The sequence below is a fragment of the Oenanthe melanoleuca genome, chromosome 23 (genome assembly GCF_029582105.1).
Source record: "Oenanthe melanoleuca isolate GR-GAL-2019-014 chromosome 23, OMel1.0, whole genome shotgun sequence".
Classification (NCBI taxonomy): Eukaryota; Metazoa; Chordata; class Aves; order Passeriformes; family Muscicapidae; genus Oenanthe; species Oenanthe melanoleuca.
The window spans coordinates 1182931-1204650 of record NC_079356.1 but is presented as its reverse complement, the minus strand read 5'-3'; the positions used below and the strand labels follow the sequence as shown (position 1 = coordinate 1204650).

The 21720-nt window shown below is 51.0% G+C and overlaps 1 protein-coding gene across 2 annotated transcripts in view; it reads right to left on the bottom strand.

The window, feature by feature from the left end:
- HIVEP3 (HIVEP zinc finger 3) overlaps positions 1 to 21720 on the bottom strand; it is a 185039-nt gene that overhangs the window by 67976 nt on the left and 95343 nt on the right. For both annotated transcript variants that reach the window (XM_056508965.1, XM_056508964.1), the window contains exon 3: positions 21603 to 21695. The gene's annotated coding sequence lies outside the window, so the exon portion shown is untranslated. The remainder of the gene's footprint in view (positions 1 to 21602; positions 21696 to 21720) is intronic.

The window sequence follows — 21720 nt, the reverse complement described above, 5'->3', positions numbered from 1 at the left end:
CACCTCCACAGCCACCACTGCACCATGTCCCCAAGTGTCACATCCAGGGGTTTGTTGGGCATTTCCAGGGCTGGGGACTCACATTCCCAGCCTGGGGATTCATTTTGAATAAACACAACAGGGAGGTGTCCCCTGACTTTCAAACCCATCCCAAGGGACACAACAGACAGGGATAAATCACCTTTGGGGGCTGTCAGGGGTGTCCCAGCCCTGAACTGCCCCAGGAGCCCAGGCTGGACACAGGAAGAGTTTCCTGGCTGGGAATTCCAGGAATTCAAGGGCTCCCCAGCATTGGATCAGGGAGTTTAAGGCACAGCCCATCAGGAGGTGGCTTTACCTTGGACTCCCAATTTTCTTTGTTTCCAAGGGTAGAAAAACCCCTTAGGAAACAACTCAGTGGCTCAATTACCCAACTTAATTAAGCAAATTAACAGCTGAGGCCATGGCCCCTCCAGCACATCATCCACCCAGGCAGAGGGATCTGTCTGCACAGGGGAAAGAAGCAAAATTACATCAATTTTGGGGAGAAGAAACAGAGATTGAAGAGACCAAGATGTGCCAATATCATCCAGAGGGCAGGATCAATGGAAGGGGAGCCCTGTCCTGTTAATAACCCCAAAATGATCATTTTAATTAGAGAAAAATTAAGAATATTCAACTCAAATATTTGCAGGTGCCTTGCACGTGACAGGATCTCAAAACAGGTTTATTTTTGGTCCAATCTGCCTTCCCACAGAGCAGGCAGAATCTTCCTTTGCAGGTGGAAGGCTCAGCAGAGCTGCTCTGATTCCTCAGCAGGAATCTGGCTGGGCTGGGGACAGGGGGTGATGGCTGCTGAGTGACTGCCAGCGTTTTTGGAATTCTCACAGAGCCCAAAACCAGACTGAGGGCAGGCTGCTCCCCTCCCTGGGCTGCCAGAGGGGTCCCAGCTCTGTTTGGGGACAGTTTAGGCCGGGTTTGTCACCAACAAAATCTTCCTCCTGCACAGCTGGGAACAGGGATGTTCACCTGGGGGAGCAGGGAGATTCTGGGATGTGCTGGGATTTTCCCAGGGGTCTCAGGAGGTCCAAAGGGGCCTCAGCATCACCCTGGGCACCAGAGGAGCTTCCCCACCCCTGTCAGTGTCCCAGGCCAGGCTGGACACTGGGGCTGGAGCAGCCTGGGACAGTGGGAGGAGTCCATGGGGTGGCACTGGGTGGGGTTTCAGGTCCCTCCCAGCCATAATCCCATAAATCTGTGATTCCCAATCCTATGGTTTGAGCTTTGCCTCACAGGGTGTTGCTGCTGGGTTCCTTTGCCCCCCCCAGCCCTGTGACCTCGCCCAGCCACAGCAGAAGCTGCAGTATTGATATTTTTCCTGGAAATCTGGGGGGGAATCCAGGATTGAGGATTGAGCCACATCAGGGCTCCCAGGGATGGAAATTTGGGATTGAAATCTGTGGTCAGACCACTGAAGATGCCAAAAACTTCTCTGGGCAGCCCCACCCGGGTGCGCAGGAGGATTTCCTTCCCCTCTGTCCGTGCCCAGGATGGGAAGGGAATGCATGGCAAGATCCTGCAGCATTCCATGATCACCAAGCCCTCACTGCCACCTGGCTGTGGAGAACCTGGGAGAGCTCAGTGCCAGAACAGCTTTTACCACAAGGGAATTTTCATTTTGTTATGAATAAATCCTTCAGAGAAAGTTTTACCCCGCTCCCTGCTCCTGTCCGTGCGGGACGCTGCCCCCGATCCCGATCCCGATCCTCGGGACAGCTGCTGCCTCTGGTCCCGTCCTCACTCCTGCCCCGTCCCCACTCCCTGCTCCTGTCCCCGCTGGACTGCAGCCGATCCCTATCCCTATCCCTATCCCATCCCTATCCCTATCCCTATCCCTATCCCTATCCCTATCCCTATCCCTATCCCTATCCCTATCCCTATCCCTATCCCTATCCCTATCCCTATCCCTATCCCTATCCCTATCCCTATCCCTATCCCTATCCCATCCCGACCCCTTCCTGTCCCTGAGCCCGATCCCGATCCCGCTCCCCTTCCTGTCCCCGATCCCGCTCCCTTCCTGTCCCTGATCCCTATCCCGATCCCATTCCTGTCCCCGATCCCGATCCCGCTCCCCATCCCGATCCCGATCCCCTTCCTGTCCCTGATCCCGATCCCGATCCCGTTCCCGCTCCCTTCCTGTCCCTGATCCCGCTCCCCTTCCTGTCCCTGATCCCGATCCCGATCCCATTCCTGTCCCTGATCCCGATCCCGATCCCGTTCCCGCTCCCTTCCTGTCCCTGATCCCGATCCCGATCCCATTCCTGTCCCTGATCCCGATCCCGACCCATTCCCGTTCCCGCGGGAGGGAAGGGGATGCTGCCCGTGGCTTCGGCCCCGCTCTGAGATTCCGGGCAGGGCAAGTGGTTTCACGGGGATAAAAAATAAATCCCGGGGACATTCTCCAGAGAAAGTTTTACAGCGGTTAAAGTTGTATGTTTTTATAAATGTTCCCGGTTGTCTGTAATGGTAATTGTTAATGTTAAGCGCTTGGCCTCACGCTGTTTTCGGCCCCAATTGTGTTATCCCATATCCCTTTCCCCTCGCGTCGGGTTCACGCCCTCGCTGCTCCCTAAAATGGCGCCTGTGACAGGGCAGGAGGAGTGACGTCAGTGGAGTGCATGCAAATGAAAGACGCAGAGAATGCTGGGACACCCCAGAGCTGAAACCCCTAAAATTACGAGCCCAAATAACATCTAAGACTGAAAACAGCGTTCCAGAGCTGGGAAAAGTAACGGAGAAGGCAAGGTCACCACCCGGAGCTGCTCGATCTTGTCACTGTGACCTCAATCGCACCCTAACATCAGGACCACCCCTTACACTGATGAGCCACCTCAGTTTCCTGCGAACACGTGAGGAAGAGAGACCCAGCTCTGCTCTGTGAAGACAGAACTGAACATCTTCTTCTCCGTGCTGCCTGTCGGGAACAGGAGTGGTGTGTGCAGTCCTTCGGGTTCCCCGCCCAGAGCTGATTTCTAATAAAGGCCTTATAAAGGAGCAGGTCTCCTGGCCCATTTATTTTATTTGGGGACCAGTTGGGAGTAGCCACACCCGAAGAGGACCCAGGATGAGACTGCAGCTTGGTCTACAGGACCTTCAGAGGACAGCTGGCCACGCCGGACCCGAGAGAACAGCACGGGACCTGCGACGCGAGGAGCTCCAGGATTGGTGAGAGAGCGGTGGTGGGTGGGTTCAGGAGGCGAGCGAGTGCTGTGTGAGTGAGACGGGGGCTGGCAGCTCGGATCCCCCGAAGCGAGTGTGGACCCCTTAGTACTGCGGTTCCGGACTCCCGCGAGGGGGCCGGCCAGGAACAGGGGGAAGCGAGAGAGGTCTGATTGGACCTGGTGAGTGTCTGAGGCGTCTCCTGGGGGTAGGGAGGGTCTCCGCCTCCGGGCGTCCGGAGGCTTGGGTTAGGTGTGTGTGGCGCGCAAAAGGTGCGTAGGGAGGGGCAATCTGTGATAGTAAGCTCTATTGAGATCTGGGTGTAGGGAGGGACAACGGAATCCCGTTGAAACAAAAGTGCAGTAAGGGAAGGAATTCAGGGACCAATCGGGGCCCCAGTGGGAGGTAACTCAAACCCATTACAAGTCTCGGGAGGGGAAACTGCAGACTGTAAGCCCCCGTTGGGACCTAACTCCAATCTAACTAGGAGTGCAGAAAGGGGCAACCTGTGTGACTATAACCTCCGTTGGAACACAAGTCCAAGAAAGAGAATTAAAAGACCCATTGTAGTCTTCGTGTTGGCAGTCTGTAACAACTTTCTAAGTTCGCCACTATACAGTCTCACTAAAGTAATTAAAAAAAAATTCAAGAACGGGCACATACATTTTAATTCTTTAGGAGTTGTGTTGCCTGTCAGAGTAGTTTCCTGTTTGGATAGAGGCTCCTTAAATTTTTATTAAAGGCCTAGTCTAAACAGTGACAATGTGAAAGTGCATGAGTAAGAAAAGAACCTTGGAAAAAACCTGAAAATATGAAATATATTCCCCCTGACAGCCCCCTGGTGCAGATGCTAGATGAACGGGACACCTGGGAGGCCACAAAAAACCTAGATATGATTGAGATCATACATTAAAAATACACCTTAGATTTTCAGGGGGAGTGGCCTTGGTATGGAACACGAGATACATGGATGTGTTCCCAATTAAACCAATATCCAAGAATCCGGGAGTTCCATATAGAATATCTCTATATGGAAGAGAATATAGAACAACTTAATTATGTGGCCAGGTGGCAAAGAAATGCCACAGGCAATGAAGGTCTAAACACCCATTTATTCCAATTCCAATACCAAAATGCAAAAAAAAAAAGTGAGAGGTGTCCTGGCTGCAGGACAAATTTGTCAAATCTCTCCACCTCCTGAGGCTTCTCTAGTCATACTGAAAATGACTACTGCCCTTGCTGATGAACCAACATGCCCACATTTCCTTCTGCATTTCTGTGACAAGTGAAATTCCAGCCTTGCTCAGGAGCATCCTGTGAAAGAACAGGCTCCTCCTGGTTACCTCCATCTTGCCTCAGAGGCACTAGCACTTTCTGGGCTTGGAACAAAGAATTCTAGGTTAAAATGAAAAAAGGTAAGGACCAGTAGAGGCACTGGAGATCAACAGCTTCACCAGTCTCTTATCAGGGCACTTTCTCACTCTAGGCAAGAACTCTTAACATAGGAAGTGGAGTTAAAAATCTATAATCCAGGCACGGATAAGAATTCGTAAAAATTTCTCTCTCTGAGCCAGGGCAGGGTGGCAGTTCCTGGGACCTTCTCCACCAGTTCCTGGGCTCGTGGCAGTGCCAGAACAATGTCCAGCCTGGCTTGGGACACTGCCAGGGACCCACATGTGCTCCTGTCCCCCCCCAGGGAGGTGACAACTGGGGCTGCATCCCCCCTTCCATCCCAGGTTTTTACACAGAGCACCTTGTGCTCTCCTTCGCTTACAAAACCTGCCTGGAACTTCATCATGCTCACAGCATGGAGTGACCTGGGGAAGATGTGCAGCCTGATGGGGCCACAGGGGAAATGTGCAGGAGAACCAGAGAAACTACTTTTTCCCAGGAGCTCACCCCTGGTTGCAGAGCACCACAAACTGGTGGCATCGCTTCTCCCTTATCCTGCTTGCAGCAACCTCAGGTCCAGGTGAGCCTTACTCCCCTCAGACCACACCTCCAGCTTCTCCAGGGTGCCTTCCAGCCTGGGAATGGGCAGCAAATGGAAATGCTGGGCTTGGGAAGGGGGCATGGGAAATGCGGAGTTAAGAGGGAGTTGCCCAGAGGGGAGAGGGTGGGGCAGCTCCTTTGGCCAGGGAAGGGCTTTCTGCTCCTTGTTTCTCGTGGGATAAAATTTCCTAAGGCATTTAGGTGTAGAAGCTCCAATTGGGGCTGAAAGCAGGTCTACAAAGGTCAGCTTGGAGCCGTGGTAGTGACTTACCAGGGATTTCCATCTCCATCGCTGGTGCATCCCAAACATTTTTCACCACAAGAGGTGGCCAAACAAATGAGCACCTCAAACCATCCAGGCTCTTGATTCAGAGCTAAAAACTGGGCCCAGCCAAGCTGAAATTCTCAGCAGATAACAACTCTGAGGAACTGAATCTCTGCAGTGACCATTCCCCCACTAAGGTGGGAAAAAAATTCCCAAAATTCCGCAATATCCCATGAGATTTCACCTGCTGACAGAAGAAGCTGTAGGGGGCCGTTGCTGTTGAGTTTAATTGCATCCCATGTTCCTAGTGCAGCAAGAACACCATGCTCAAAGCTTTGCTCCCCACACCCTCAAGTGTGAAATCAGAGGTTTGTTTTTGGCTCTGTAAAGCTTTTTGCTAATTTCCTGCCCAGCCTCTTGTGCTTTGAGCAATGACTCAGAATAAATTAACAGTGGCAATATTAGGGCTGTGCTTACAAGCACAACTTCGCTGTCATCTTTCATAGAATTAAACCAAAGCCTTGTTATGCTGGGTTGACCATGAGCCCCAATCCTTACTTCTTGGTTTTTCATTTTTCATGTACCTTTCACAAACTTGGCATTCCCATTTTTTTCCACATTCCCGGGATGTTTGGGATGCACCAGTGATGGGGGAGATGGAAATCTCTACTCAGTGGGTGCCACAGCTCCAAGCTGACCTTTGTAGAGCTGCTTTCAGTCCCAATTGGAGCTTCTACACCTAAATGCCTTAGGAAATTCTTATCCCGCGAGAACCAAGGAGTAGAATGCCCTTCCCTGGCCAAAGGAGCTGCCCCATCCTCTTCCTCTGGGGTACTACCTCTTAACTCTGTATTTCCCATGCCCCCTTCCCAAGCCCAGCATTTCCATTTGCTGCCCATTCCCAGGCTGGAAGGCACCCTGGAGAAGCTGGAGGTGTGGTCTGAGGGGAGCAAGGTTCACCTGGACCTGAGGATGCTGCACGCAGGATAAGGGAGAAGTGATGCCACCAGTTTGCTGCTCTGCAAGCAGGGGTGAGCTCCTGGGAAAAGGGAGTTTCTCTGGTTCTCCTGCACATTTCCCTCTGTGGCCCCATCAGGCTGCACATCTTCCCCAGGTCACTCCATGCTGTGAGCATGATGAAGTTCCAGGCAGGTTTTGTAAGCGAAGGAGAGTACAAGGTGCTTTGTGTAAAAACCTGGGATGGAAGGGGGGATGCAGCCCCAGTTGTCACCTCCCTGGGGGGGGACAGGAGCACATGTGGGTCTCTGGCAGTGTCCCAAGCCAGACTGGACATTGTTCTGGCACTGCCACGAGCCCAAAAACTGGTGGAGAAGGTCTCAGAAGCTACCACCCTGCCCATGACAGGGGATGGTGTTGGATGAGTTTTAAACCTTCTTCCTTAAAAGAAGAAGCCAAACAATCCTAATTCTGTGACTGGCTGCCCAGAACTGCCACTCCAGACTCTTAATGATCCATTAAATTGGCTCTCCAGCATAAGAACTTCGGGGCTGCCGTGATTTCAACACCCTCATTCCCCCTTTCCCCAATTTTGAAAGCGTAATTCAGATACGAGGCTCTCAAAATCTGCTTTCGAGCACTTGTTCATTCACTTCCCCCACAGCCACACAACAGGAAAATGATTCCTGTATTCCATTTCTGCTCTTCAAGTTCATTTTCCCCGGGTGTGGCATCTCGAGGGTTCTTCAGGCTGACCTGTGGCTCCAGGAATCACTCAGAGTACCAGTGAGAGTCACAGGCGTGGGGAAGCGTGAGGTGGTTTAGCGTTCTGACACTTCTGCAGAGGAAAAGTTTTCTCCTGCTCTAAAGGAAGTGGGGAGAGGCTGTGAACTGAGATTGAACCAACACTTCTTGACGATGCAATCACGGAGAAGAAGGGAAAAAAGAAACTTCAAAACATCTTCACAGAACATTGGCCATTAGCTCCATCTCTGAGCAAAAGTGCCACCAAGGCACAGAGTCAAGCAGGAAATCAGATGCTCAAACCTGCACTCCAATAAGTCACTAAGGTAAAACTCTTTAAAGACTCCCTGCTGCAATAACTCACACACTGGCCATTTCTCTATTTCCATCCTCCTCACCTGGATCGTCTCCTTGAGTAATTCTAATTCCTAGCTCGATTCATGCCACTGGCTCAATTTGCATGAAGTGCAGCAGAGTGTTTCTTTTTTTTGTTTTTTTTTTTTTTTTTTTTGCCTTGGGAGAGATTTAGGAACCCCAAAAAGCACCAAGTTGTCCTGTGTGCACAGAGGTTGTGCTGCACTTTTGCTGGATGACACCGAAGAACCGCAAGTGCAGAGCCCTGGGGAGGCCAAGGGCTGATGCAAACGGAAAACAGGGCAGCAAAAGGAAGTCGTTCTGTCAGGCTTTGTTCTTTCAGGGGCTTTTTGGGGTGGCTTGTTTCCATAGAAAGTTTCCACTGCAGTTATTGAAATGAAACCTGGGTTATATTTTTGCCCTCAGAGCCATGAGGCTGAGAGGCAGAGGAACACCACAGAGCCGTGCCCAGGTCTGGAACAGAGTGAAACACGAGGAATGCCCCAAAACCATCCCTGGGTCATTTTCTGAAATTAAATCTTTTGGGGAAAAAATCAGGATATCATTGAGAAAAACCTGGAGAAGTTTTAGTGGGGACAGAACTTTCAAGAGTGCAATGGCCGCCTAGAACTCCTTGGTGGGCTGGAAAATGGAATGAACCCTAGGTAAAGTGGAGTGAACACCGGGAAAATGGAGTGAACACCAGAGGAAGTGGAATGAGCATCAAGAAAAGTGAACACCAGGGAAAGGTGAGGGAACACCAGGAAATCTCTCACAAAGAAGTCATCCGATCACTTGCAGGCTGCCCGAACACTGTCGGCTCCAAGCTCTACAGGATGCTGAATTTCACAGAATCACCTCGGTTTTCAGTTCTGGGGGGGCTCAACCATAGGGAGAAAAAAAAAAAAACTCTGCAAAATTTAGGTTCTGCCAGAGGTTCCAGCGGCTGAGACAGAAGATCCAGGGGACTCGGGGAGGAATGCAGAGGACTTGGAGACGCTTCAAAGGATTTAGAGATGCACTGCCACCTTGCCCCAGGCAGGCTGAGCATAGGAGCAGCTCCTGCTCAGCAGCACCAAGCCAGGACATAAAATACCCTTCCCACAGCAGATTCCCAGCCCAGATTCTCTGGAATCCTCCAAAGAAGTTGAACAAAAACAGGGGCTTAAGTGAAAAAACAGGTTAAGTAAAAAAGGGGTTAAACTAAAAAAGGGGTTGAAAAACGTGGTCAGCACAGGGTTCTGCTGGAAAAATGACTCACAGGAAGGATGGCAACAAAGCAGTGCCATAAAATATTCAACAGCCTCGGTCTGCCTAGGGCTGGAGAATAAAACCCGGGGTAAGTGGACCTGGGCGGGTTCCCGGAGGCGCCACTGCCCTGTGGGGCTGGGAGCAGCTCCTGAGCTCCATTCACTGCAAATTACGGCCCCACTTTTAATTAAAATTTCATCACAGCCATTCCCACCACCTCCTCCCGGGACTGGGACATCCAACAAGGGGGGAAGGGAAGGTTGAGAGGTTTGGGCTCGGATGTGGCCAGCCTGGAGGGCTCTGGGATGGACTGTTGGGTTCTGGTTGGACTCACAATACAGAAGAAAATATAATTTATAAACCAGAAAATCAGAGACTGCCTCAGGTGGGAAGGGACCCTAAAGTCATCCCATCCACGGCAGGGACACCTCCCACTGCCCCAGGCTGCTCCCAGCCCCAATGTCCAGTCTGGCCTTGGGCACTGCCAGGGATCCAGAGGCAGCCACAGCTGCTCGCAATTCCATCCCAGCCCCTCATCCTCCTAGAGAGGAATTTCTCCCTGATATGCAATCAAAATCCATAGTCATTTAGTTTAAACAGCTCCTGGTATTTTCAGGGCTGGAGCAGAGTCCCCAGTGCTACTGTGAGCACTGCATCCTGCCCAGATGCTGCAGAGTCTCAGGTGGAGGCTGCACAGGAGCAAAAAATCATCTTTCCCTTGTCCTGAACCTTTTCCCTGGTGCTTTCTATAAAACCAAGTGCAAAAAACAATCACAAGTGTGAGAGACTAGGCACCTCTGGGATTTGAAAATTCCATCTACCCCAGAGGTTCTGGAAGTGATCAGAGGAGGCTCCCTAAAGAGGCCCTGGGTGCAAGGGAAGAAGAAAATCCCACAAATATCTCCAAGGTGCCTAGTTCTGGGTTACAGTAATCTTGAATCCAGAAACCAAACTACACAGGGAAGTTAACAGCCACATCCACAACAACTAATGCTGGATCACACCAGATTATTTTAAGTGTCACTGCCCTGCTGCCAGGCCACCCTTAGTCCTTGAAAAACTCTGCAAAGCAAGACCAAACATTCTCACGTGTTGCTTTTATGGAAGCTCCTTGCAGGAAGCTCTTGAACACAAGGCCCAAGGAAAGCCGAATTCTTCTACTAACCTTCAAATGAGCTGAGATGCTGAGGAGAAAAACCCAGCACATCCCAGCCACAGGTGGATGGGAAAGAGACTTCCTGCTCACACCAGGGCCAGGAGGAATTCACAGCAGCCCTGTTTTACTGAGGATGTGGCCAGGAATGTCTATTTTGTCCCCATGTGTTGAAGCTACATGGAACATGACCCTGATCTCCTGGCACATATTATCTGCTAATGGGCCATCTTTAAACCACCTGGGGCAATCATCTTTATCTTTCTCACAGCCCAACCTCCCTCAAGGAGATCTCTCTTGTTAATGGCCATTGAGTCCCAGTGAACTGATCAAATTATCCCACTGGGAGATGCTCCACCCAGGGGAGGAGCCAAGACTTCCCAGATAAAAACTGGTATTTGGAACACCAAGGTACCTTTTTTCCACTGGATTCCAGAGGAAAACCAGATCTTTGCACATCATCCCTGGAGCTTCAGAGGAAACTGCACCTTCTCCAGGAGCACTGGTCCAGCTGAACCACATCTGCCCCTGCAGGAGGATGCAGCCACCATTGAATGGGACTGTGCCAACACCCTGACTGACTGACGGGTGTCAGCTTGGATTCTGACTCTGGCAGAGTTTTGGGATTCTTTGTAATACTGTATTCCTACTTTAATTTTTCTAATAAAGCACTGTCCTTAATTTCCCTGTTTTTGTCTGACAGCCTCTTAATTTCAAAATTACAATTTGCAGGGAGAAGGTTTGCATTCTCTATTTCAAAGAGAAGTTTCTGCTTTTACTGAAAGACACCTCTTCTTCAAGCCAGGACACCCAGAGGTCTGGGGAAAGCAGTTTGGCCTGTGGAAGCTGAGGGGTTTGGGAAAGCTGCAGGATCCAGGGGCAGGGGGAGCCCAGCTACTGCTTTGGAGCCTCAGGGGTTAAGAGTTCCAAAGCTCTCCTCCTGAGGAGGCTTCACCCCCTGAGCAGCTTCTCGAGAAGTCACGACAGGCAGAGCCAGAGAGTGATGGATGCAAAATTAAAAGCTGGATAAATAATTAATGGCTGAGGTCATCAGATTGGAGGGATGTGTCCATCTCGTTGCCGGCTCCTCCAGCTCTGTTGCAGAGGGATGAGGTGGGTCTGCAGCACCGTAATTCCTGCCTTGGGTGCCACAGCAGTCAATAGCCATCCATCACCCCAGGAGTGGTGCCACAGCCGGAGGAGAGTTAAGCAAACAGAGCCCCCAGAGAGCCCAGAATAAAGTGAGAGACTTGGGAGTCACTTATTAAGGTAAGTATTAAAATGCAAACCATTAATATGTACGACGCAGACAAAGGCGCCTTTCCTCTTCCTGGTCAGGCTCTCTTAAGTGCCACAAATGAAACCGCCCAGGAAAAGCTCCAAACCTACCTGGGGTAACCCTTTCCTTCCTCTGGTGCCAGGATGAGCTCCCCAGAGCTGGGAGCACACAGTTTCCCTGGGAATGTGCAATTCCAGCCAGGGGTGTTGGGGCTGATTGTAATTCAGTGCTGAACAACAATAAACAAGAACTTTAGTTTATCCCGCACTGCAGAGCTCTGGAGCATCTTCCCAAATCTTCTGTGAGCAGGAAACCAATGGGATCCAGTGATCTACAGCTCTCAACTCATCTGTGAAGCAGAAACTGATGGGATCCAGTGATCCAGAGCTACCAATTCATCTGCGAGCCAGAAACCAGTGGGATCCAGTGATGCACAGATCCAAATTCATCTGAGCATGGAAACCAATGGGATCCAGTGATCCACAGCTCCCAGTCAATGTGTGAGAGGAAACCGATGGGGTCCAGTGATCACAATCGGAATAGCAATTGTGCTATGAGAAATCAGTGGGATCCAGTGATCCACAGCTCCCAATCTGTGAAACATAAACCAATGGGATCCAGTGATCCACAGCTCCAAAATAATCTGACCAGGGAAACTATTGAGATCCCCAGTGATCCACAGCTCCAGTCAATCTATGAGAGGAAACTGATGGGATCCAGTGATAACAATCTGTGATATGAGAAATCAATGGGATCCAGTGATCACAATGAATGACAATCTGTGACATGGAAAATAGATGGGATCCAGTGATCCACAGCTCCCAAATGATATGTGAGCAGAAAACCAAATGATCCAGTGAACCACAGCTCCCAATTCATTTGTGAAGCATGAACCAATGGGATCCAGTGATCTGCAGTTCTCAGCAGCACCTCTGGCACCTTCCAGCCTCAGCAGAAATTGCCCTTCTCTCCAGCATAGGAGCAGAAATTTGGAGTTACTTTTCCATTCTAGGGTAAAATTAGGCAGCCTAAACTGCACTTCGGGGAGAGTTAACAGATATACTCAGGTGCTCAGGCAGGACCTCTCTGCTTTGTGCTGAGCCTACAAAACCGGTTGGGTGCTTCTCTGGAGCACCTTCCCCAATTTCTGAGCCATGTTTGACCCCATTTCTGCAGGAATTGTGTGGTTTCTGGGAGAGAAGAGCTGACAGTTGGCTGAGCAGAGCCAGGTGCACCCCGGGAGCAGGTCCAGGGCTCTGCCCCCACAGCCAGCCCCCCATGGGGAAACCACAGCACACGGTGGCGCCAGCTCCCACCTCGTGACCAATTCCCAGCGCTGATTAATGCAAATAGGAACAACACTTGAGTGTTTTCTGCCAGGTGGCAGCTGAGCGTGGCCACAGCACTGAATTAAAACCAGAATACCAAAGCAGCTGCAGCCCAAAGACACCAAAGCAACCAGCACCTCACCTGGGGCTTCCCCTTCACTGAATTACAGCCTTAAAAGCTGCTTAATGAATCCTAAAGCTGTAAAATGCATCTTAAACCAGGAAACTGCATCCCAGACCACGCATAATGCATCCTAAACCAGCAAATTCATCTCAAAACCAGCAAAATGCATTCTGAAACCAGCACAATACATCCTAAAAATCTGCAAAATTCATCTTAAACCTGTATAATGTATCCTAAGTCTGCATAATGCATCTCAAAACCTGCAAAATGCATCCTCAATCAACAAAATGCATCACAAAGCCTGCAAAGTGCATTTAAAACCTGCAAAGTGTACTCTAAACCAGCAAAATGCAACCTAAAACCAGCCTAATGCATCCTAAAACTTGCATAATTCATTCCAAAGCCTGCAAAATGCATCCTAAACCCACAAAATGCGTCTTAAACCATAAAAATGCATTCTAAACCCACTAAATACATCCCAAGCCTGACCCTGCAGGGTTTTGCTCTAGCCCTGCCCTGGGCTGAGGAAATTTCTCCAGTTTGGTTCCACCCCTCCTGTTGCTCCTCCACCAAACCAGCTCCATCCAGCGCAGCTTCCCAAAGGCGGCACTGAGAGTTTGGGGTTCACTACCAGGGCACCCCAAACCCAACCCCAGCATGGTGGGGCCATCTCAGGCCACTCCAGCAGAGCCACTTGTGGCTATGACTCAGCTGCTGGGACCATGAAGGGACACCCATTAAATGATCCAAGCACCAGCACAAACCCCATCCTCCTCCAACCCCTCATATTTCTCCAAACCAGGGCCTCAAGAACACCCCCTGTCTCTTCAAATTATTTTTTTTCTCTTCAAAATAAAAGCTGATTTTTTTTTTTTCCCTGAGCAGCCCCAGAGTCCCAACACCAACCTCCCCCTTTCCCAGTGTGCTGGGGGCTCTTCTCTGCCGTTTCCCTTCAGCTGTTCCTTTACTTCATGGGAAACAGCCAGCAAAAACCTGGAAACGCTGTTCCCAATTAAAGGCAGCCCTTATGAAACCACTATCACAGCCACTTGCTGGAGAGATTTCTCCCTAGAAGAGCTCACAGCGTTTCCTTGATGAACCCCCAAGCATAACAGTTTCCACAGCGATTACAGAGCAGGCAGCCGAGCCAGAAATAACAGGAGAAATGGAAAACATCCCCTGCTCTGCCTCTCTCACACACCCAGGGAGAGGAGAGGCTGCAGCAGTGCTGGGGATGGGGACAGACCAGCCCTGAGCAGTAATGATGGACACTGAGCCAAAACGGCATCTCTGGAGTGAATTTGTTGTGGTAGGTGGGGAAGTGAGCCATGCCCACAGCATGAAGCTGTGAATAGCAAATATTCAGGATATTTTATCCACCTGAGCGCCAGGTGGGCTGTCCTGCCTTGAGAAAGGTGGTTTGAGCTCTGCTGGGCAGCAGGAGGAGGAGAAGTGCCAGCTGTGGGGGCTCCCCTGAGGCTCCCCCTTCATGAATGCAGAGATTTGGGGTCTGTGTTGGGCAGAGCTGCAGCCCCCATCCCTGTGGAGCTGTCAGTGCATTCCCAGGATGTTCCTGTGCTCCCATGGTATCTCCACTACTGTGCTCACTGATTCACCAGGACTTGCTTTTCTTCCACAAACACCTTTCCAAAGCTAATTACTGCACCAGGAGCCCTCCTGACTTCAAACGCTACTTTCAAGGAAAGAATAAATTCAGTGCCTTTATTTCCATGAAACCTGAACTTTTTGCTCCCCAGAGCCCTCATAAGAACTTTCTCCATCTCTCTTTTCCCCATGTTCCTCCAGAGCCCTCCTAAGCTTTGTTTGGCCTGGGAAGAAACCAACCCATTTATCTGAGTGACAAAGGACCAGGTTTATCACCTGGATTGGAATCAGGGATTTTTAAAGCATACAGCCCAAGCCTCTGCTTGCTTTGCTCTGATTTAGCAAAAACAGTCTCAAAAATTAAAAAAGCCCTGATTTTTAGTGAGAGGTTTTGTGCTTGACACAATTCCTTCCCAATATCCCACCTGGCAGTGGGAGCTATTCTGTGTGTCCTGTCCCTTGTCTCCTGCCCCTCTCCAGCTCCCATCCACACTGGATCAATCCCTGAATACCGGCACAGACTCATACCCAGTTCCAAGGAATGGAATCAGAGAATTCCTGCTACTTTAATTCACTAATTTCTGTCTCCACACCTGCTTACCTCAAAAATCCAACTGCAGGCCTCACGTTTTGGCTGCCACATCCTACCTCATGACCAATTCCCAGCTCTGATTAATGCAACTAGGAACACAACGTTTTCTGCCAGGTGGGTGCCACATACAAATCCTGCAGGCAGTTGAGCGTGGCCACAGCACTGAATTAAAACCAGAATTCCAAAGCAGCTCCAGCCCAAAGTCTGCAAATCAACCAGCACTTCACCTGGGGCATCCACTTCACTGAATTACAGCCTTGGAACCTGTATAATGCCTCCTAAACCTGCAAAGTTAATCCTAAACCCCACCAAATGCATCTCAAAACCAACAAAATGCATCCTAAAACCATCAGAATGCATTCCAAACCTCTAAAATGCATCCAAAAATGTGCATAATGCATTCTAAATGAGCAAAATGCAAAATATATCAAGAGTCCAATAATGACAGTAAGTAATAGTAAATGAATAAAATAATAATAAAAATTATAATTACGATAAGTAACAAAACCTGCAGGATTTAATAATCAACTGAGGCTTTGGGGTTCACAAACAGCCCTGGAATTCAGCAGGATTGCCCTTGGAATGACCCAGAGCACAGCAGGGAACTAGTACTGAGGATGCTGCAGAGGTGAGAGGTCAGCTGGATTCAGGTAAAATCTTAAATGATCTTTGGGTCTGTTTTAGCCTTTCCAGAAGTTTTTTGGGTGGCTGCTGAGTCTTCAGAGATTCCCAGCCCAGAGCGGTGAACAGAGAATCTTTAATTAATGAGGCTAAGGCAGGTTGGGAGAGCTGGGGCAACTCAGAGGCCCTTTCAGGGCCTGAAGGGGGCTCCAGAAGAGCTGCAGAGGGGATTAGGGACAAGGCATGGAGGGACAGGACACAGGGAATGGCTTCAAATTGGAAAAAAAAAAAATATTTTGATGGGATTTTGGGCAGGAAATGTTCCCTGGGAGGGTGGGCAGGGCTGGGATGGAATTGCCAGAGCAGCTGTGGCTGCCCCTGGATCCCTGGCAGTGCCCAGTTCCAGGTTGGAACCCCTGGGATTTGGGAGCTGTTCCTGCCTATTGGGATTTTCAGGTTACCGCCCCATCCAGTACAGGATTCTGTTCAGGTTCCAGTTATCTGCAGTTCCTCCCTGTGCACAAAGTATTTCCAACACCATTTACTGGGAATACCATTTAAAATAGCAGCCATTTATTTTTATTTAGTGTTTTTCACCCTGGTGGAAAAAACTCTGTGGTCTTTTGCAAACTGCTCTGGGGGGAGTGTGGTAACGCTCCTGGGAGGGAGAGAGAATATTTTTAACCCCATTTTACAGAAGTGGGAGCTGAGGCATGCACTTTTCCACAGAAGGAGATTGGCCCCAAACCCTTTTGAATCCTTGCAGGACAACTTGCAGCAGAGATCCCCTCTCCCAGAAGAAGCACACACTTTTTCCAGACTACAGTGGCCACACTGTTGTGCTCTAGCCAATTTTCTCATGTAAACAGAGGGGTGGAAGAGTGGTTTCTCTTCAGGTTTTGTTAATTTTAGCCTGAGAAAGTCATGAAGGAAATACCTCAGCACCACGGGCAAGATAGTGGGAGGTAATTAAACAGCTCCACTTCCAGCCCAGAGCAGCTTCACATTTGCTGGAGGCATCTCCAGCTCTATTTTTGCCCCTGGTTCCAGCCTGAACTTCCACTGCACTGTTTTGTTCCACAGACAAACACTCCCCGTCTCAGGGTGAAAGCATCTTCCTTTCAAGCACAGCTCAAACTTTGCCTCTCTAAAACGTGCAAAGGCCCAGCAGATTTTCATTGAGTTCTCAAATTCACCCCAAGAAAGCTCTGTGGTCCTCCTCCATCCCCCTCCTCCCAGTTCAGACCAGCACTGCAGCTGGGATGCCCAGAGGCCTCAAATCTCAGTCATTTGCTGTACAAGGAATTAAAGAACCTCTGATCCCAGTGTGGCTGAAGGGTCCCAGGGGTGTTTATCAGATTTACAGCCCTATTTGCAGCCCTGTAACAAAAGGGACAATTATAGCTTCCAGCTCGTTACGGAGCCCTGGGTGACCCAGCCCAGCTCTTGATATACAGATGATGGGACCATTCCAGGGCTTTCCCAAAGCATCCATGGGAATCTATCCACATGGATTTTAGGAATATTTCTTATTTTTAATTCATACTTGACTCATTTTAGACCCATCTTTTTTCATAGCTTTATTTTATAATGCTATCACTTCAATTTATCCATTTGTTCAGTAAATGTCCCCAGAAGGAGACAAACCCCAAAACCTTGAGCTAAGGGAACACAGGACACCCGTGGGCAGCCATTTGAAGAGTCAGCAGTGGCTCATGGAAAGCTCTGAGGCATGTCCCTGCCAGTGCCAAACCTTCAGCTCTGTCCTGGGGTCACTCCCTGTATCCCTTGGGATCCAGCAGGGAATGGGGGAACCTTCCCATCCCACCCTTTGCCCTGGGAATCTCCCAGTTGCTTGAGGCAGAAGGAGCCAGGCACAAATTCAGAGCTCAGGGAGTTCTTCCTGAACCCCTTGAGAGCTCCTAAAAATCCTCAAGAGTTCCCCAATTTCCAAATCCTTTACAGCCTAAATGATGCCACTCCATCATCTCTAGCAGCTGGATCCACAGCTGAGGATGGAGGAACACCTGAGGCAGAAATCTCTTCCTAATTCTTCTGAGAAGTGACAATAAATGGTCCCAGGCCTGCTGCTTGTGTGGCGCTGTGCCTTTTGGGTGAGTGAACCTTTCAGGAGAGGCTGCCTGAGTGAGGCAAAGTTGGGGTTCAACCCTGGAAAGATTTTTGCCCTTCAGCCCAAGCTTGCTGGGAAAGGACCAGAGGATCGATTACGGGATTCTCCTGGGGTTTCCCCTCTGAACTGCAGCAGCAAGTGAGGGCTCAGCAGAGCCCTGAATGTCTCAGTGCATCCAGTTTGAGAGAACCCCAAATCCCAGGTCTGAATTCAGCCAGATCCTGCTGTTTTCTGAGAGAATTCTGCCTAAAATCTGTAGAGAATCAGAGCCAAACAACTGAAACACCAAAGCCTGGTAACACTTGAACAAGCAGGTGACCCTCCAAAGTCCAGGAAAAGAATGATGGATGGGCTAAAAGACAATTTAGGATCTGGTGATTTAGGAGGTGCTGAAGCTGAAAACCTCATTAGCATAAGGAAGGGTTTAATAAGGTTTTCCCCCAGTGCTGAAGATGCTCTGCTCTGATTTTGGGCCAAAACACTCCTAAAAGCCAAGATGGTGCCTGGCTTCAGGGCACAGAGCTGCCAGCAGCCTTTGCTTCCAGCAAGTCCATTTTGGGAAGGTAGGAAAACCTGATCTCATGTTTTCCCCTCACTTATCCCAACTCAAGATGTTGCCAAGCAGTTCCCAGAAGGAAGGAAATTGTCCCCAAACTGCAATTTTTCCATCCAACTGGAAACAAACAACAAAAAAATGGTTACAGAAATACCACCGAGCTCTTGAATGGGTTGGTTCCTGTTCCTGTGCGGGAAGAGCTCGGGAGGTTTCCACTGTAAACACCCAGGGATGGCTGTGCCAGCCCTGTGGGGCCATCCCCTCACCTGCAAACCCTGCTCACCTTCTCTGAGAGCTCCAGAATGTGGGAAGTGAATAAATATCAGCTCTGCAGGGGTTTCTGACAGCCTGGACTTGGCTTGGGGCTTTGTAGGGAAAACGAAGCAGCCAAGGAAGATTTATGGCCGCATCCACTCTCCCCAAATGTTTTCTGAGTGCCTGAACCCCTCCAGCCCCCTCGGCATGGACACACAAAGTGCCCTTTGATGCTTGTTAGGAGCTTCACCTTCTGCAGGCTGATAATTAGAGCCGGGCAGAATGGAAATCTCCTTTATTTGTGATTCCTGCCCCTATTGCAGGGAGCAGGATCCAGGGTGAGCGCCCTGGGAAATCCCAGTTTCTGGAATTCCAGCCGAGGCACAGCGGGAGCACAAATCACCTTGGTCCTCTTGCAAGGTGGTCTCGGCTCAGCCCCAGATTAATGAGCCAGAGGCGGGAAGGGAGCGCTCAGCAAGTGTAACAGGCAGGGTGGAAAACAGAATAAACATTTCCCTGCATCCCAAGCAGCCCCGCAGGTCCCAGCAGAGCCATAAAATCCCCTTACAAGCCGCCTTTCTAAAGGCGCAGACAATGGTGCTGAATGTATATTTGAAGTAAATCGCTCTCCTTTCCAGAGGGTAATTTTCCTTTTTCCCTACGCTTAAACCCTTCCCTTTCCAAGAAACCCAAGGCTTTGAGGTGCTTTAGAGGCACTTTTGGCGTTCAACACGTGCGGCCAGAAGTTGTGACAGCAGTGCTGGGAGGCAGCAGGAACCTCAGCGAGGGGGGGGACAGAGGGAGGTGGAGGAAATTCAGTTTTGCTGAGGCAGGAGCAACCCTGAGACTGCGCCAGTGACGCACGGGGAGTTCCCAGGAGCCCCTCATTAGCGGGCTGCCACCCAATCCCCAGGATGGCCGCGGTGATTTCCCTTCAGGACACATTGCCCTGCTGTCTCGGCTTCCTGGGAATGCTCCCAGGCAGCGCTGCCCCGGCCCCGCAGCCCGGGGGAGGATTCTCAACAGCGCTTCTGTTGTTTGCTGCAGGATAAATGTTATTTTCGGGAGCGCTACTGCCGGGACTCACCCGCGGCTCCCCGGAGTGGTTCCCCACATCCGATCATGCTGCCCTGAACACTGAGCCATTCTCCTGACCCGTGTTTTCCAAGAGCCAACTCCAAACATTTGGGATTTTGTTGCCCATCCCAGCCCAGCTCAGCTGGGAACGTGCCTCTGCTCGGCCAAAAGCAAACCAGCGGAGCCAGTGGTCCTGGCTCTGCTCCCCGCCCCTCTCCCGCACCTGGGGCAGCCTTGAGCAGCGCGGGGGGCACAGAAACCTTCTGAGAACTGTTCTGAGAGTTTCTTGTTCCCGTGCTAAAAGTGCAGGGAAGCAGCTCCACAACACAGGAATGGAGGAGGGCCAGCACAGGGAAGGGAGAAATTGGGGAGGAGGATGAAAATGCGAATGAATTCCCTTCCTTCGGTCTGCAAGAACTTCCCCAGGCTCCTCAGAGGGATTTGGGGGGTTGCACCACATTTGTGCCCCAGAGGACACAGCCCCAGCCATGCTGCAGCACTTTGCTGCCAACATACTCATTAATTCATCACCCAGTAACTCATGCAAGTTTTTATTCTCTCTGATGCACAGTTCACTCAGGTCCTCTACAGATTTTGGGTTTTTTTAGCAAGGACTGTAGAGAAAGTTTCACCAGCCTTAGGGCAGACCTTTGGTTCAGAATTCCCGGGAACCAGCTCAGAACAGCACAGCTCAACTCCTCCCATCCTGCCCCAGGGTCTCTGCAGCCTCCCCTGAAGGGATGAACGAAATCCTATTTCCAGCAATGCTGCAGCTAAGAAGGGCACGGCAGAAGGGGGTGAGGACAAGGTGACACTTTGGAGCCTTTTGACACTCAGCCGAGTGAGAATCACAGCATCCCACCAAGCCCACCTGCTCTGGCTGAGGAAGCACACTGCTGCCAGCGGGAGCATTTCCCCACAAGAATCCACAGGAAAAGTTCCCGAAGCGTTGGGAGTGTGAGAAAAACACGAGTCCTCACAAGCACCAACACCTTCCTGGAGGGTCACTGATGCCAAATAAAGCGGGAGAGGGGGGAGTCAGGACAGAGGGGCCACCAGGACGCTCAGACAGCCACGGTAAAATCTGGCTCCGTGCCCTGACAGGAACAATCCTTCAGCAGTGGGGAAACGCAAAGCCTGGGAGCTGCAGGTGATCCCCAGGCAGCGGAGCAGGGCTTGGATTGTATTGCTCACACCATAAATCACCGTGTCAGCTGCCCCAGCCACTTCCACGCGCCAGCCTGGAACTGGGTAAAAGTGCCAGGCCCTCTCAGCACGGCCAGGGAGCTCAGGAACGAGGAGGGGGAAAAGAAAACCACGCACAGAGCCTTTTTCCGGAATAACAATGCCTACATTTGCATAGAGCAGCTCAGCCCGGGAGGCAGCGCAGAGCGCACGCACCTCTGGGCGCATCAAAGGCGTTATTAATTTCCATCGAGGAGAATTAAGGAGCTTAACTCGTTAGCACTCATTTACTCAGCCTTAATGCATTTCTAAAGCCGCCTCATTTTCTGCTGATGAGCAGGTGCTAATCAAGGAACGCTTAAAAGGGATAAAACTCCCCGCGGGTCAAGCCTGGGGACAGCAGGTCCAGCCCCTGGCTTGGGGACATCCAACATCGTGCTTGGCAGGAGCTCCCGCAGGGCTTTCGCTGGAACAGCTCCTGTCGCATCACGTGTGGCCCCAGAACAACCCCTCGGCTCCCCGCTCGCTTTCCTGTGCGAGTGATAAGGAGGAAATCCGTCCCAGACGGGCAGACAGCTCAGCCCAGCGCTGCCAGCGCTCAGCCGCAGCCTCAGCGCCGGCTCCCTCATTAGGGCTGGCCGCCAATTAACAGCCCGAGTTTGCGGCGCTGCCAGCGCAGTCCCCGGAGATGCAACCCTCTCGGGGTGTCCAACAACGCGCTGTGCCCAGGAGGGGAAAAAAAGTAAAATCACCGACACCCAGCTCCGGGTTACTCATTGCGGTGACCTCAGCAGCGAGTGCCCTTGTGGCACCGGTGACGCCTCACGCCTGCCGTGCCCTCCCGGCGCCGGGCACGGCTGACACGCGGTTCGGAGCGCGGAGCCGCGCTCGGGGCGCGCACGGACCCGCGGGGCCGGGGACGCGCTCGGCGTTACCTGTACTCGCCCCCCGCGCGGCAGCCGCGGCTCTCCCATGGCTCTGCCGACGCCAGGCTGGACCCCGCGGCTCCAGGGGGATCTTCTGCCGCGCTGCAATAGAAAAGGTTGGTTTAAA